This window comes from Sturnus vulgaris, unplaced genomic scaffold (assembly GCF_052056855.1).
Source record: "Sturnus vulgaris isolate bStuVul1 unplaced genomic scaffold, bStuVul1.hap1 Scaffold_148, whole genome shotgun sequence".
Lineage (NCBI taxonomy): Eukaryota > Metazoa > Chordata > Aves > Passeriformes > Sturnidae > Sturnus > Sturnus vulgaris.
The window spans coordinates 361,161-377,299 of NW_028276067.1; the positions used below are offsets into that span (position 1 = coordinate 361,161).

The 16,139-nt window shown below is 43.7% G+C and overlaps 1 long non-coding RNA gene across 1 annotated transcript; it reads left to right on the top strand.

The window, feature by feature from the left end:
* Positions 1–6,101: 6,101 nt before the first annotated feature.
* On the top strand, positions 6,102–9,416 carry LOC148219368 (uncharacterized). The gene is made up of 3 exons (XR_015799808.1): positions 6,102–6,171; positions 7,361–7,475; positions 9,354–9,416. It is a non-coding gene; the product is annotated as an uncharacterized LOC148219368 (long non-coding RNA).
* The last annotated feature ends 6,723 nt before the right edge of the window (positions 9,417–16,139 follow it).

Consider the following 16,139-nt stretch of genomic DNA (forward strand, 5'->3'; position numbering starts at 1 on the left):
CAAAGCCGCACAAGTCCCGTGCTTGTGTGCACCACATTACAGGCTACTAGGAGAGGAAGTTGGCTGCCTTTCCCTTGCCTTCCCAAGTGCCCTTAGCAGTCGGAAGGAGCAAACTGAAGCACTGCTGCTTGTGCTGCTCCTTGGTTCCCTTGCAGCCCGCTGTGGAAACATTGGCAGTCACTTCTAGGCGCCGAGTTGCACACAGCACCACAGTAAGTGCCGCGGAGAAGGTAAATACCGAGTGCAGCGAGCAGCTGGACGTGGCTTACGTGCAATAAGTAGAAGGTGAACCTAGGCACTGCCTCTTCAATCTGGCCGCCTCTGTCTGGTAGCAACTTTTGCAAGTCGGCAGAGGGAGCTGCCAGTATGTAGAATGGAGGGCAGCAAGACACCGTGTGTTATGCGCCCTTTCAGGGCTTCTGACAGAGGGCTACTTTAAGAATGCCTTCTTCTTCCTCGCATCCTTCTCCCTTTGCTCTAGCTGCATGGAGTACAGCACAGCGAAGGTGTGAGGAAGGGCACTGCCCCAGCTTTTGCCCTGGCCTGCCTGTGCTGCGCCTTTAGCTGCACACCGGAACAATGGCATTTCTTACCCGCAAGGTAAAAAAGGCTTTAGCGTAGCCTCAGGAATGGCATGTGCCTAGACATTAAGTTGAGCGACCATGTATGAGGGAGTCTTTAGAGGTTTCCTCCCCCATGGCGCAGGTGTATTCTCATTCTCGTGCTGAACTGAAAAGTCACGGCATAGCAAGTTTGGCCTGCCTTGTGCAGAGACGAACACAAATGTGGGGCTATGATCCTCTGTGTTTGGAGCTCTGCTTCCGGGTGTGTGGGCTGCCATGAGCCCGCAGCAGCCACCGAGGACACTGTGGATTGTGGATGAGGCTGGGCTGGTCCCCCACCCCCTGTTGTTCTGACAGCGGCAGGAGTGGTGTCCGAGTGGCATCGCCAGAGGGCCCCATGGGGGGCAGGGAGAGAGCCGGGAGTGACCCCGAGCGGCACCGGAAGCGATATCCGTAGGGCCCGGAAGGCCAGTGGTGGCATCGAGTTTCACGGGTAGGAGGCTGCTAAGGTGCTTTGAAAGGTGGAGCTCCTTTGCTCTAGGACGGTCTGGGAGAGCTAAGGGTGTCCAATCTGGAGAACAGAAGGCTCCAGGGAGACCTTCGAGCCCCTTGCAGTGCCTGCTGGGGCTCCAAGATAGCTGGGGAGGGACTTTGGAAAAGGGTCTGGACTCGCAAGACAAGGGGGAATAGCTTCAAACTGCAAGAGGGCTGGGGTAGCTGGGATATTGGAAAGGAATTCTTCCTTGTGTGTGTGCTGAGGCCTGGCACATGTTGCTCAAAGAGGCTGTGTGGGAGCCCCATGGCAGGAAGTGTCCAGGGCCAGGCTGGAGCGGACATGGAGCAACCTGGACTAGTGGAAAAGTGTCCCTGCCCATGTCAGGATGTCGGAAGAAGAGTATCTGTCTCTAAGGTCGCTTCCAGTCCAAACCATTCTGGGATTCTAGGATTCATGGAAGGCCCTTTTCCAAGTGAAGTGTTGTATCTCTTGGCTCCCAGCTTGTAGTTGCCAGTTCTTCTGGAAGCAGGCGTGGCGAAGCAGCTGTGATGAGCCATGGGTTCTCAATAGGACGAGTGTGATATATTTGCAGAGAGGAAGGCTGCAGACAGATCTTCAAGGTCCAGGTAAAACAAACAAAGGATTGAATAAAAGCCAAAGGTTGGTTGTGTTAGTTTGCTGGCTGTTGAAATGGCCCCAGGTCATTTTCAACGTTTCTAATTTGGATTTGTTTGAGTAAAAAACGAATGTGTTACCTCCAGCGTAGGCTCTCCAATGCATCTCCATGTGCTCCCATCTCTTTGTTGTATATCGGGTTCTATTAACTGAAGACAGAATCATAACACAGTAGTAAAACATTTAGAGGTGTGGTTAGCCAGCTTCAGGAGTTTTCAACTCTGCTGTTGACTTTTCTGGTAACTGTAGGCAAGGCAACACAATCCAGTTACTCCACTTTTCCTCTCTGAGGAAAAGATGATTTTTTTTCTCATTTTGAAAATAGCCTTGAATGAAGAGAGTTATGCATGTGGCATGTAGGATTCATAATTTTACCTTTCTCTTCTGCTGTCTTTCACGTACTAGTCTTTTTAAAATTTTTTTGTCGCTGTTCTCCATTCAGTAGGTTTGAAAGAATTCTAATTGTTGAGATGATGGTTCTTTGAAGGCTCACTTAGCCCACCTTTTGGGTGAAGGAAAGAAGAAGACAAGGTCCTCTAGGAAGAGTAAAAAGCATACATACTTTCAAGAGACATTCCAAGATGTCTGCTGATGCCATGCAATTACCGTGTAATCAGCAGAAATGTGTTGGAAAAAGACCCATCAGTGACTTCACAAGAAAGCCACACTCAAGACAGGTAAAGAACAGAAGCATAAAACCCCAAAGGTATGAAATGGACCGATTTTCATTGGGAATGAGCAACTCCTGAATTCTTGGTTCTAGAACTAGGGGCTTGTAATAAATAGACTGTCTCCTTGCCAAACGTAAATTTGGTGTCATGAACTGCTCACTGCCCGTTGAAGTGCAGGGCTAGTAGACTAATATTTGCCATGGCAGGCATGTTGTATGGCTTTCCTGTTAAAAAGAAATTGGTTTTGCTCATAGCAATCTAGATATGTACCCAGTCTGACACCTATTTTTTAGGCTATATTTCCAAGTAAATGGCTTCCATGATGATGCAGTAAGTTTATGTCATGAACAGGAATGAAGTGATTGCATGCATCCTTTTTTACCCTAAGCCAGCTGCTGAATAATGAGACAGAGACTCTCACTGACGCCAAGGAGTGCCCGTGCTTTTGGGAAAAGCACTGGGCAGATAAAGCCTATTTCCACATTTCTTGCTAGCGTCTCCTTCAAAGTTCATGGGTTTGTTCATCTTTTAGAGCTGTTCTAGATGTCTTTGTAGTTTACATGTACTAAATGTAGCAGGTATTGCTTTCATGGCGTCCTACTAGATTTGAAGTTGGGATCTACTCAGGCTTCAATGTCTCAGAAGAAGCAACGTTGATTCTTTGAATTCTGTTCTTGAACGTGAGAATGATACTTATGTAGTTAATGAATTAATTAAATCGAATTCACTTGAATGGAAAAATTGTCTTGTTCATGTAGATTTTAACTTGGGAAATTGATATTTGAGTTCTGCTTTTCATTGTTGTTACTTTTCTGTATTCTTTGATTGCACAGATAGCAGATGTACTGACCAAGTATTGTGTGAAACTGGAGGAAATGTCCTTCCTCTTGGCAGCTGATGTTCACAAGCTCATTAACGCTAAGGCCATGGTAACTGTTTTACCTGGGGCAAGATAGCAGTCTGAATATTCCTAGAATGTCTTTCTTTCCCCAGATGAAATTCATTTTTTCTGCCTATCAATCACGGAAATATAGAAGAAATTTCTACTTGGCAGGGTATTGGTTATCATTTGTGTTCTTTTCTCCCCTCATTTTCTGTAGAAGAGACAATTTTTGGTTTGTTTTTGCCTGTTGTATGCTGCTTCTACTTCTGGTTTTATTTTTTAATACAAAGAATATAAAGAGAGCACTGCTGGATAATGAGAGGGCAACTGCCAAGCTACTCTTGAATCGAATGAAATCAGAGCTTGAGAAAGAAAAATGGCATCAACTGAAATGGCAAGGGAGAGTCAAGGACTGGAAGCTCATGCAAAAGAAGTGTGTAGTTCAGAGTTTCAGGTCAGAAATTTGTCAGTCTTCTTTTGGACAATGAGCAACACAAAGTGGCTAGCGTTCACTTTTGGTTTCTATCAAAGTAATACTTGATCATTTTTTCTTTCTACATAATCCACGTATGATATCACATATATCATGTGATTCCATTCTACATATCTACTTTCCATCCTGCAGAGAATTTATGGCAAGTGAAGAAATACAGAATCCCCCAACTGTGAATATGGAAATGGAAAAGTTGATAAAGGAGCAGATGGTACTTAGTGAAGAGAGACTGAAGGTTTTGCAATATATCGGGTATGGCAAAAGAGGGTATAGCATGAAGGAAAACAATTGTTGCTGGAGTTAATGAAGGACTTGGCTACAAAATGCACTTTGCTTCCTGTCAATGTGTGATTGCTAAATGCAGCAGTAAGGCAGGGTCTACATCTATTTCTGTACAGCCCTTTTGAATGGAAAAAATGCATTCTTGATTTTCAGTGCCCCAGCTACACTTAATAGGTGGTGATCAGGCTCTAAAAATGGAGGAATGCAGAAACAAATCTTGAAACATAGTAGAAATGGGCAAAGATGGGTGGAGAGCTAGAAGTTGGTGCTTTTGTCAAGGCATTTTTTCTCCATGGCGTGGGATTTTATTTGCGGAATAATTTAAGAGAGGAGTCTGGATAGAAATCTAACGTTGCTACGTTTGAATATCCATCCTGAACACAAGACACATTGGTGTGGGTGCAATGCATTACGATCATTACAGGGAGGTTTTTTACGGTGGATGTAGGAACGAGGTAGATGACAGTTAGTTCCTTATCGGGCAGTAAACAGTTGGCCTTGAACAACAACAATCTCAGGTTTATTTTCATTGCCAAGATGGCTGTAAATAAAAGAAAGCCCAGTAGTATGGATATTCAGATTCATAATTTTATATTTGAAGTACTGACTGGTTTGTATTTTAGGATACCTGACTCTTGTTTCCTACTTTGATAGCACCTTGTTGCCTCCAACACATGCCAAATCTGATGGAAACGAATGGTGCAGAACTCTGGAGAATTGAAACAAAAGTCTAGGTAGGTCGGGAAATCCTAAGAACAGTCTGGAATTCAAGCAATATTTTCTTTTCTCCCGGGCAACGATGAGGCAGACAGTTGCTTTGAGAGTGCATGTTTGCTCTATTCTTTGTTCCGTGTGTTGCCACATACCTTCTCAGTTGCTTGGAGGTGGCAGTAAGAGCCAAAGAAGCTGCCTGTGGCATGGCTTTCCTTTGGCCAGTACATGGGGAGATCTAGCAGGAACTGGCTCGGTTAGAATGAATCTGGGGGAAATCAAAAGTTAATTTTGACATGGATCCCTTCTCAGTCATACAAAAATACTCCTTTTTAACTCTTGGAGAAGAAGAAGGGAAGTATTGGAGATACTTCCTTTCTCTGTGTCCTTGCAGCATGCCTTCCCGCTCTGTGTCTGCCTTCTCTTGCTCCAGAGCACATCCTGTTGGGATGTTTGTAGCCTGTATGATAGCAAAGAAGTTGGTAGCGATTGTAAGTACCTTGCTACTTTGAAGCATAATGATAAACAGCTGTGTATGAAAATGTCTTGATTTCTTTGGCTGGTAGTGTCTGGTGTCTGTAGGCACTGCTGGCATCTGTTCCGTGTGCTGAGATTCAGCACATGGCCTCTGTCATGTTTCCATGTCACACTGCACTGTGAAAGATGGGAATTTTGACTGTGGTCTGTTCCGTATCATTCAGACAGCCCTAATGTGGAGTGCGTGGAGAAAATGAGCATCCAGTATGAGCTGGTCGAGGGCAAATGTCAGGAGAAAGGGCAGATGTGCAAGTTGAGTGCCACAGCTTTTGGCTGTGATAGCCGTGGTCCAATGTGTCATTAGAGTAAAATGCGTCTGAGGATGCACCAGACATTGAGATAACAAGTGGAATTCCTTTTTAACTTCCGCCTTACTCTCTTCAAAAAGTAAGCCATCCCTTTGGTTGGTAGTAGTTGGTGTTTGTACTTGAAATGTGGAAAAGCCGTAACAAATGCCAGTAATGAAGGGAGTGCTGTCCTACATGAATGTGGACGATGCAAGGCGCCTCAGCCCTTGTGCTAAATCTGTCTTCTCTTGGGAAAGAAATTCCACCTCTGCCTCAATTTCTCCCTTTGTGTCCAACCAGATGGTATTGTTTACTAATCTAATATGGCATGTAGGAGGCTGAATCTATCTCTGTCCATCACAAGAAAAGAAACACTACGTTTAGCCAGGCTCTCTGAAAGCCACACAGTATTTCTTCTGTGCATGTCAATAATTTGTTCTTCTTTTCCTTCAGATGACCCTGTTAGATATGAACATTTGCACAGCAGAAGATGCTGAAGTTGTGCACTCCAACATGCTTCAGATGACTGAGAAACGAAAATGTAGGTTTGAAGAAGAAGTGGAGCACGTGGATGTACGTTTCTTTTATTTGATGACATATATCTTCATCACTCCTTGGGATTAGTCTGTTCTTCCTGTGCTCCCACCTGCAATGCCTTCTGCGTGGTAGGCTATTGATGTCACCTTAGAAAGAGGTCCATAGTGTGACAAAACACTCCAGAGAAACAGTTTGGTGTGGAAGAGTTTCATGTGGAAATGTTCATAATTCTTGTGTTTATTATTTGTAATAGAAATAGATTGTATTTTTATGATCATTTCTATCTGAAATACATAGGATAGCGATGAATGACGTATGGCCCAGTCTGCTTAAGATCAGACTTTAGGAATAGCTGGACATGATCTCCCAAATGTCTTCCAATCTTTTCTATACATAAAAAAAGTCGGGCAGTTGTTTCTAAAGGGATAAATGATAGAATGTGATTTGGTGCTTTATGGTGCCAGAATAAACAGAAGTTTTGAGAATCCGCATTCTTACCAGTTTACTTGGAGACTGATTTTTTTTTACTCTCCAGATAGAAGGCACCATGTTGGATACCAGTCGTAAAATTCCAGGCAGCCTTTTATCATGTTACATATCCTCTTACTCATTCATTTCACCTTCCAGCAGTTTAGAAAGAACTTGTCCACTTGAATGTTTTTCTTTGGAGTGATTTGAAGGAGACGGCTAAATGGCCATAATCCAGGTAGAAACATAAAAACAAGGGTGTGCTATAAAGACAGGACTTCTTAATGCAAAGAGCCCTCTGAAATTCAAAATACCTGCTATAAAATTAAAAATGTAATCTTTGACTTTTAGATGGGAATTTCTACTCTTCAGTTTCATTCTGTCAGGTGCATTTTTGCTAACTGCTTGATTCATGCTGAATGGACAGTCCTGTCTTATTGTTGGTATGGCAACAGTGATAGAGATCACTGCTGCTTTCTGTAGAAAGTGGCTGCAAGTTGCTATGACGAGATCTTGTGCAGGTCTAGAGTTTGATTGGATGTGAGGTTCTCATTGTTTCAGAACACCAACTTGGGGTGGCAGTGTCAGAGGTGTTCATTATCTAGGAAGATTTTCATAGGCGATGAGTTTTGCTGAGGTAGCTTTCTCTTCTGGGTGTAGAAGATATGTGCACAATTAACTTCCTTGAATCCTAAATAGTTGGGGAGATTTTAGTATCTACGAAACCATTTTTACTAGCTTTTTAATGTGGCCTTAGATGATGAAAGTGATCTGGATACAATCTTAGAAAAAAGGAAAACGGTGAGCTGTGAGGAAGAGCTGAAGGAGTATTTGGAGAACACCCTTTCTTCTTGAGATCAAATTAGAACAAGGTATGAATTTTGTATGGTAAACTTAAAAGGTAGAGCATCTTTGCTTTGCATCTTTGAATATTGGTTGTACTACTTAGGCCTTGTTTTAATGCTGTTGTGTGAAGGTATGGAAAAAGAGTGCTTTTCACTTCATGTAAGAATATAGAATAATGTCCCTACTGAACAAGGTTAAGGCAAATAATGCCCACGCTTTAGGAATGGGACAAAGAAAGACTGCCAGCATTCAAAAACCATAGCACATCAGTATTACTGTGCATACCATCACATCCATGCCTTATTCAGAAGGTAAAAGTAGTAGTGCAGATTCTTGGATCACTGGAATCAGAAGTTGGTCTGCACCATCATCACTTCACTCATAGATTTGATCTCATTCAAAGTTCTAGGAACTCAGATGTTTAAGACAGCCAAGCACTGGCAACTTTAAAAACCATCTAAAAATGGGTACAATACTGCTCTCCTTCCTGAAGATCTTAGCAGCAGCTCTGAAGCCATAGAGGAAGCAGCACTGTTCACACACCCAGGAGGTCTTTCCTACCTGCTCGATCAGAGGCACATTAGAAGAGCAGTATGGACCTGAGGGGCAGATGCACATACCTTCACACACCTCGCAGTGGGACTGTGGTTAGAGCTGGAGGTTTGATACTCTTCCTAATAATTTGAGCCGTTAAAACATAGCCGGAGGTAAGAGACCAAGTGAAAATACAATGCCAGGTTGTGGAAAGAGAATGTTACCTATCTGAACTCCTACAAAAATTCCCCATCATTTTCTTTGTTTAGGAGACCAAGCCAATGTCCGTGTAAATGAAACCAAGTGTGAATATTGATTTTTTCTTGAATCAAGACTCAGCTTTATGTCCAAGTCAAAGGCAAATAAACCAGAAAGGCTCCGCTGAGCACAGTGCAGAACTAACATGGAAGACAGTCATTTGACCTCTTATGTAAGCAGTGTTGGAATGGTTCCCCATCCAAAAGGAAGGATGTCAAATGCTTCTTTGGAAATATTTTAACTTCTGTGCGTTTCTTTCTTTGTAATGAACTAATCTCTAACAAGCCAGGACGTGATTGTGTTCAGTAGAAACAGATCAACGGCAACATTTAGCCTAAAGGTTTTATGAGATTGATAAGGAAGTTCGATTTAGATTTAAAGGCACTGTAGTCATTTTAAATTTTATTTCTCTCCGTACTTGAGTCTCTTAAACAGGGACCTTCAATTGGACAGGAACGGGACACTGAAGCAAATTGTAATGGATGATGTAATGGCTTACCCAGAAGCATTTTGTGGGAATTGATTTCTTCTAGGTATCCATCAGCCAGCATTTTAGTGTGAAGGGAATCTTCAAACAGGTAAAACAAAAATTCCCGTTGGTTTCAAACCTGACTGCTATATTAATTTTTCACTTTGGAGAAAATTTTCATGACCTTTAAAATTCAGACTGTATCAAGTATTGTTTCAGCCATTGAAGAAAGTGCTTTTGATAGAGATAGGAGAGGGAAACCAAAACATTTCTCAGAGCCACACTTTGAGCTCTGTCCTTGTTACAAACGGCACTTGAGCAAATTCATTTGCCTTTGGAACAGAAAACGACAAGGTAACAGGCTTATCATTACGGATTTGAGTCTTCCAGGTTCTTTAGATAGTAAGTGATCTATTCAAGATGATCTCTTCCTGAAATAGATCCATTTTGAGAAGGGATATGGATTTCTTAGAAGAAAGCAAATCCCTATGTTAAAACGGGTGTTTTTTGTTGTTGTTTTGCTTTTAGAACTTGCAAGGCACAATCGACTTCATAGTTCGAGATGCAGATAAGAGCACGACATTCCAAACAGGTGTTTCTTTTTGGTTGTTTTCCAATCTGTCTATCTTTGGATTGTAACCAGTAGAACTGTGCTTGAACTGGAAAGAAGTAGCGGAGGTTTCAGAAGTGGAACATGCGGTGGAACAGTAAGCTGAGAGCATTGTGCAAGGAGAGGAAAGAGGGGAAAATGGGAAGAGTTTCCTGAGTCGGAAGGGACCCCTAGGGATCGTCAAAGTCCAACTCCTGGCCCTGCACAGACACTCCAACAGTCCCACCCTCTGCATCCCTGAGAGCATTGGCCAAACGCTCCTGGACCTCTGGCAGCCTTGGGGCTGTGCCCATTGCCTGGAGAACCTATTCAGTGCCCGACCAGCCTCTGAGGAAAAAAACCTTTCCCTGATAGCCAGCCTAATCGTCCCCTGACACAGCTCCTGGCATTCCCTTGGCTCCTGTCCCTGGTCGCAGAGAGCAGAGAGCAAAGCTGTCCCTGTGCTGCCCTTGGGAGGAGCTGAGAGGTCCCAAGTGAGGTGTGAGCTCAGTGTCCTCTCTGCAGCTGAACCAAATGCCCTGAGCCACTCTTTGTATGGCTTTCCCTCCAGCCTCTTCGCTATCCCTGTGTCCCTCCTTTGGACATTTCTCCAATAGCCTGAGGTCTTTCTGACGCTGTGGCATCCAAAATTGCCCCCAGGGCTTGAAGAGAGCGCAGTCCCAGCCCAGAGCAGAGCGGGACAATCGCCTCTCTCTCTCGAGCGGTGCCAGAAGATAGGGACAGTTGTCAAAAAATCAGCTAGAGAAAGAAATCTAACAGAGAAACAGGTGATCTTGGCACAGGAAATGGAAGAAGCAGAGGAAGAAGAAGATGAGGAGAGGATTCCTTGTAAAAGTGAAGAAAATGAGCATGCAGAACAGGGACTAAGCATTATGCAGGTAAGTGAGCAAGATAATAAGTTTGAAAGTGAAGGCAGTTTTGTCCAAAAGAAGGAGGAATAGGAAGTCTTTTTGCTGAGAATGAATAGAAAGTTTTTTTGCATTTAGTTTGTATACGAAGCGCACAGGGCTCTAGATCCTTTTGTGGGAAAACGGAGTGTGTAAAGTTGCCAATCATTTTGGACCGAATTTGGAGGTTTTTGGGGTCCCAGGTGAATTTGGGGTTGAATTCTGGGGATTTGGGGGTGCCCAGGTGAATTGGGGGGGGGGGGGGGCGGGGATTTGGGGAGATCCAGGTGAGTTTTGAGGGGTCCTAGGTTGATTTTGGGGGAGAATTTGTGGAATTTTGGGTATCCCGGGTATCGAGGTTTGGGGTGAATTTGTGGAATGTGGGGAGTCCCAGTTGAATTTTAGGGGGAATTTCTGGAATTCTAGGGATCTCAGGGGAATTTGGGGGTGAATTTGGTGAATTTTAGGGTATACATGTGAATTTTAGGGTTCTCAGGTGAGTTTTGGGGATGCCAGACGGATTTTGGGGTGAATTCTGTCGATTTTGGGGTATCCAGGTGAGCATTTGGAAGTCGTGGGAGAATTTTGGGATGAATTTGGGGGGATGCAGGTGGATTTTCCAGGGAATTTTGGTGATTTTTGGGAGTCCCAGATGAGTCTGTGAGTGAATTTGGTGGATTTGGGGGTATCTGGGAGGGTTTTGAGGGGGATTGGAGACATTTTGGAGTGAATTTGGGAGGTGTTGGGGGGACTGGGTCTTGGGGGTGATTTGAGGGATTTTGGGGGTTGCAGGTGGGATTTTGGGGTGAAGCCCTGGGATTTGGGGGTCCCCCGTGAATTTTGGGGTGAGTTTGTGGAATTTTGGGAGTTGCCAGGTGAGTGCTGAGCATCCCAGGGGGGACTTCGGGGTGAATTTTGGGGATTTGGGGCTTCCCAGGTGAATTTCTGAGGTGAAAAGGTTCAAAAAGGTTTTTTTTTGAAAACAATTTAAAGCCAGAAGGTTATTGAAAATTAATAGATGTGATGCAAGTAGGTAATATGCAGACAATACACACCGAGACAAATCATGGGAAAAATAGAGTGTTAACACGAGTGTGTGACGATGGGATCAGTATAGCTAAGGCTGAGTTGAAGCTGAATTTGGAAAAGCATGCCAAAACTAAGAATAATAAAGGCACCTACGGGTATTTCAGTGGGAAAAGGAAGATGAAAAGAAACCTATCACACCTTCCCTATTCCCCCCCACCCCCATAAGCCAGACAGCACTAGTGACAACAGACAAAGAGAAGGTTGAGGTACTCAACAAGTGTTGGTCTCAATTTACTCTGCCAGTCACTATTTCCACATCTCTCAGGTTATTGGACTGGTGGACTTGATTCTAACCCATAGTAGCAGGTCAGCTTTCAGACCACTTGAGGAACCTGAGCATGCAAGACCATGGGACCCACCCAGAGGCATGTCAGGGCCCTGAGAGAACTGGCAGCTGTAGTTGCTAAGGTGCTTCCTCCATCATATTTGAGAAATCAAGGCAACCAGCTGAAGTCTGCAGACACTGTGTTGTATTGACTCCAATCCTCTTGGTCTTTTTTGTAAATCTTAGAGCTCTGAGTCAATTTCTGCAGAGGATTCCCAATGCAGTTTCAAAAATGGAATCTTTGTTACTGGTCCTCATGTTGATCTTGGATATTTCCATTTTCTGCACTCCTTTATTTTCGAAACATTTGTAATGACTGAAAAGAAAGCTGAGACGAGGCATTATGCTCTTTCCAGTGATAGAAATGGACCAGTATTCTTTTCAGACAAATATATTTTTGCTGTGTCTAAGCACATGTGCATACCTGTGTTTGATTTATGTGTCCAGGTTTTGGCAATGGGGCAGCCACAGGGCCGTCCTGTGACAATGGCCCAGGTGCTGCCCCGTCCCGCTCTCTTCCAACTGGCTCCACTTCAGGATGTCGTCCCTGCTGAGAGAAGAGGCTGGGACAGCACCTTTAGAAATGTGACTTTCTGGGGTTTTTTTGTTTTGTTTTGTTTTGTTATTTTTAAAGTTACTAAAAACATTCACCCTGATTTTTTGTGTTGGGTTTGGGGTTTTTTTTCAGTTTTGGGTGGGTTTTTTGGTGGGCTTTTTTGGGGGCTTTTTTTGTCTCTTTGGTGATTATTGGTTGGGGGGTTTTGTGTGTTTGTTTGGTCTGCTTTTTTTGTTTGTTTGTTTGTTTGTTTTTTTATTACGGTTTTGTAGAGTTTTTTAAGCAAATTGATTGGAAAACTGAATAGTCCTCCACTATAGTCTCCTGGATTCACCTGAGACTCTTCCTAGGCATCTCCCTGATCCTTTTTGCAATGAGTCTCACATCATTCTCCTGAAGAAACTGTCTGCTTATGGTTTGCATGGGTGGGCTCTTTGCTGGGTGACAAACTGGGTGATGGCCAGGCCCACAGAGTGGTGGGAAATAGAGTTCATCCAGCTGGTCCCCAAGGCTCAGTCTTGGGCCCAGTCCTGTTTAATATCTTGCTCAGTGATCTGGACAAGGGGATAGAGTACACGCCCAGGAAGTTCACAGATGATGCAAAGTTGGCTGGTAGTGTTTTTTTCTTCTGGAGGACAGCAGGCTCTGCTTCTTCTTCCTCCTGTTCTGAGGTCGCTGCTCCCTCTTCATCCCTCATTAAGTGTGCTGATTCTGTCACTTGGATGAGAAAACAAACAATTTTAGCAACAATACTAGTGGCAGGGTACAAGAAAGGAAGAGTTCACATGAATTCCCCCCCCCCAACAACAGACAATACCTGATGGCTCCTCTGCCCAGCTTACTGACTACACCGGAACCCATTGTCCCCCAAAGATACTCCCTTCTCCCTGCCCCCAGCCATGATGTGAGATGGAATAGAATAACTAAGATTAAGATTCTCCCTATGGAACTCCATCATACTTCGATTCTGGGAAAAAAAAAAATTCTTGAAGTTCTATCATTTCAGATCATTTGAATTTGCATACTAAAAGGTCTAGCCAGAAACTCATGACAATATTAATAGCCCATTCTAGAATGTCCGAGATGGTAGACACTTCTTTCAAGAGAATGTGATACCTCACGTGACTTCTCCAGAATTTAAATGAACAGCGGGAGTAGTCTACAAGATTCTTGCTGCCATCTGGATTTCCTGGTTTTTGGCTGGTCTATGTAAGCCAACCAGCTATTCAGCAGAGGGAATATTAGTGTGATACTTGATGGTATGTGAGATGGAACACAGTAATTTATGGCTTTTTGCATAGTGATGAAGCTGTAAAGAAAGCTCCATAATGCTCAGACAAGGAGGCTGCTGGACTTCAAGCAGCAAAGGCCCAAAACGAACCAGTGAAAAGGTGTCATTGAAAAAAAATAAAGCCAGGTGGGGAGCAAAGTGATACTTAAGGGCAGTTTACTGAAAGAGGAAATCTAGTGAAAAAAAAAGTCCAAGAGTGAAGGAATAACAGGAAAAATGAAACTAAGGAAGGAAATCAATCTCAGCTAATCATTTCAGAAGCTAACAAGTTGTCATTGCAATGATGCATAAAGTGAGAAATAATAAATATGTCTGCGCCAAAATCTGAATTATGAACTTTATTGCATTCTGTCTTTCACGGAATCATACAACAGTCTGTGATTAAAGATCATCTAGTCCAACTTCCTTGCCAGGTAGATCTTACAGTAGATCAAATTGCTCAAGACTAGCCAAACTGATAAGGAGCACTCTCAATGATGGGGCATCCACAACTTCTCTGGAACACCCGTTTGAGTGTCTCACCAGCTTCATTGTAGAAAAGTTTTTCCTTTTAGCCAGTCTAAACCTAGTCTCAGTTTGAAAGCATGGCCCCTTGTCCTGTCTCTGCAAACCTTCCTAAAAAGTCTTTCTCCATTTGTCTTATACCCTCTTTACGTATTCAAAGGCCACAATACTGTCTCTCCAGAAACCTCTCTTCTCCAGGCTACTGGATCCTACTTTTCACAAGAACCAGGTCATAAACTGAGATGGAAGACATCTCAGGAGATCAGATCATCCAACAGCTCAGTGTAAGAGTAGCTCTGAAGTCAGATCAACTAGCTTAGGGCTGTGTCTGTTTGAATTTTGAAAATTAGCAGGACTTGAAATGCGTCAAGGAAGAGAACTCTGGGTGGCTCCAGAAACAGCCTGAGAAACTCGAGCAAACTCAAAACCTCAGAAACTACCACTGCTTTCTCTCCCTCAGCCCAAGCAGTCCCAAAGAAGAAGTGTTCCCAGCAGGCTGGGATAGCACGCATATACACTACATATACATGACAGGCATCGCCAGCAGCCACATCCTGCTCCTTTCTGTGGCTGGCAAGAGTGAGACTGGATGTTTACATGTGGGCAACCTGGGGCCCTCCAGCAGCTCAGACACTCAGCCTGCCCAGTGACCCCACTGAATTCCAGTGTTCGCAGTGTGCCAAGGCCACAGCACTACTCCGCTTGCTGGCACAGACCATCACACGCCTCCTAAATCAGTCAGGACTCCCCTGGTCCCACAGCCAGCACCCCACTTGCTCTCCCCCAGGCCACTGCCATTGTTCACCAACTTCTCCACTTTGATCTTTGCTGGTGCTCTCAACACTGGCACACCCAGATGTTCTGCAGCTGTTGTCTCCTGGTGGAAAGGACTTGTAAAGCCATGTTTCCTAACAGGACTTCCACAACCTTTCAAAGCAACCTTTTCTGGGGTATGAACAATCTCATTCAACTGTCAACATTTCTTTTCCCATATGTGAAATCAGAATTTCCTTCTTCCGGGCATGCCCAAAACAAGGCCCAAACTACATTGTGCCTTCTGTTTCACATGCTGACTCGTTTGTAAACAATGCTAGGAGAATACCTGTTTTGATCTGTTGGAGTCAGTAAGTCAGGAGTCTCTCTGATTTCTTCAGAGACAAATCAGAGTGCAGGAATTGAATTGAAATCTTTAGATGGATTAAAGTGTATTAGGCCTTTCATTTATAAGGCAGAGATGAAGACTTAGGTTGTAACATAAGAGAGAGAAAATAAGTAAGTAAATGGAATAAGTTTTAAGTGCTTTTAGGGAGTAAAAGGTCTTAGATGCCTGAGAAGTAGTACATGTTCTAGTGAAGGTTGAAAAACATGCTAGTGTTTTCTTAGAGGCTCCAAGAACTTAGCTTTAGACATAATAGAGTTAGAGTTAAGAATATTGCTTACATTTTTCAATTAGAACAAGATAGGCCATGAACGTAGTCTATACGTAGCCTGGCGTGCTAAGAAACCAGAATTCTAATAGATTAAGAAGTAGTGGTCCGAGTTTGTGTCTTAGCTAGTTGGAAAGTTTCTATAAAAGAACATGCATCAGGGAGAGGTGGGGCTCTATGCCATGGCTTTATGCCATGTGCATTTTGCCATTGCATTTTGCCACTGCAGCTTTGCCATTGCTTTTAGCCATTGCTTTTATGCCACAGCTTTTGCTCTGCTTATGTTTTCGCCGCTGAAATCAACACCCGAGAAGAAGATAGGAGCTGCCCGGCTCCTCCGGCCCTGCTGGGACCACGGGAAGCTTCTGCTTCTGTTTGGGACTTGGAGCTAGAACCTGGAATGGACTTTGTTAGCTTTGACTCTGCATTTGAGACTGATGTGCTTCTGCAATAAATAACTTTACAGCTACTATTAGCCGCTTTGCTTTTTACATAAAAGAAGAAGTAGCCCGACAGTGTGGGTGCACAAGAGGCACCCGGAGGTCCCCAGAAACCTCACATTGATCCAAGCTAATCTCTGGCCCTTATAGTGCTTTCCGTAGTTAAGTTTTGCTTTGCTATTTACTTGATGTCCCATTGAATTGTTGAATCATAAACAGACTATCTGTCTGTGTAGCAGCATAGCAGTGATGAATAAATGCAAGAGAAGGAGCAAGGTGATTGTTTGCTAGACTCTTCCT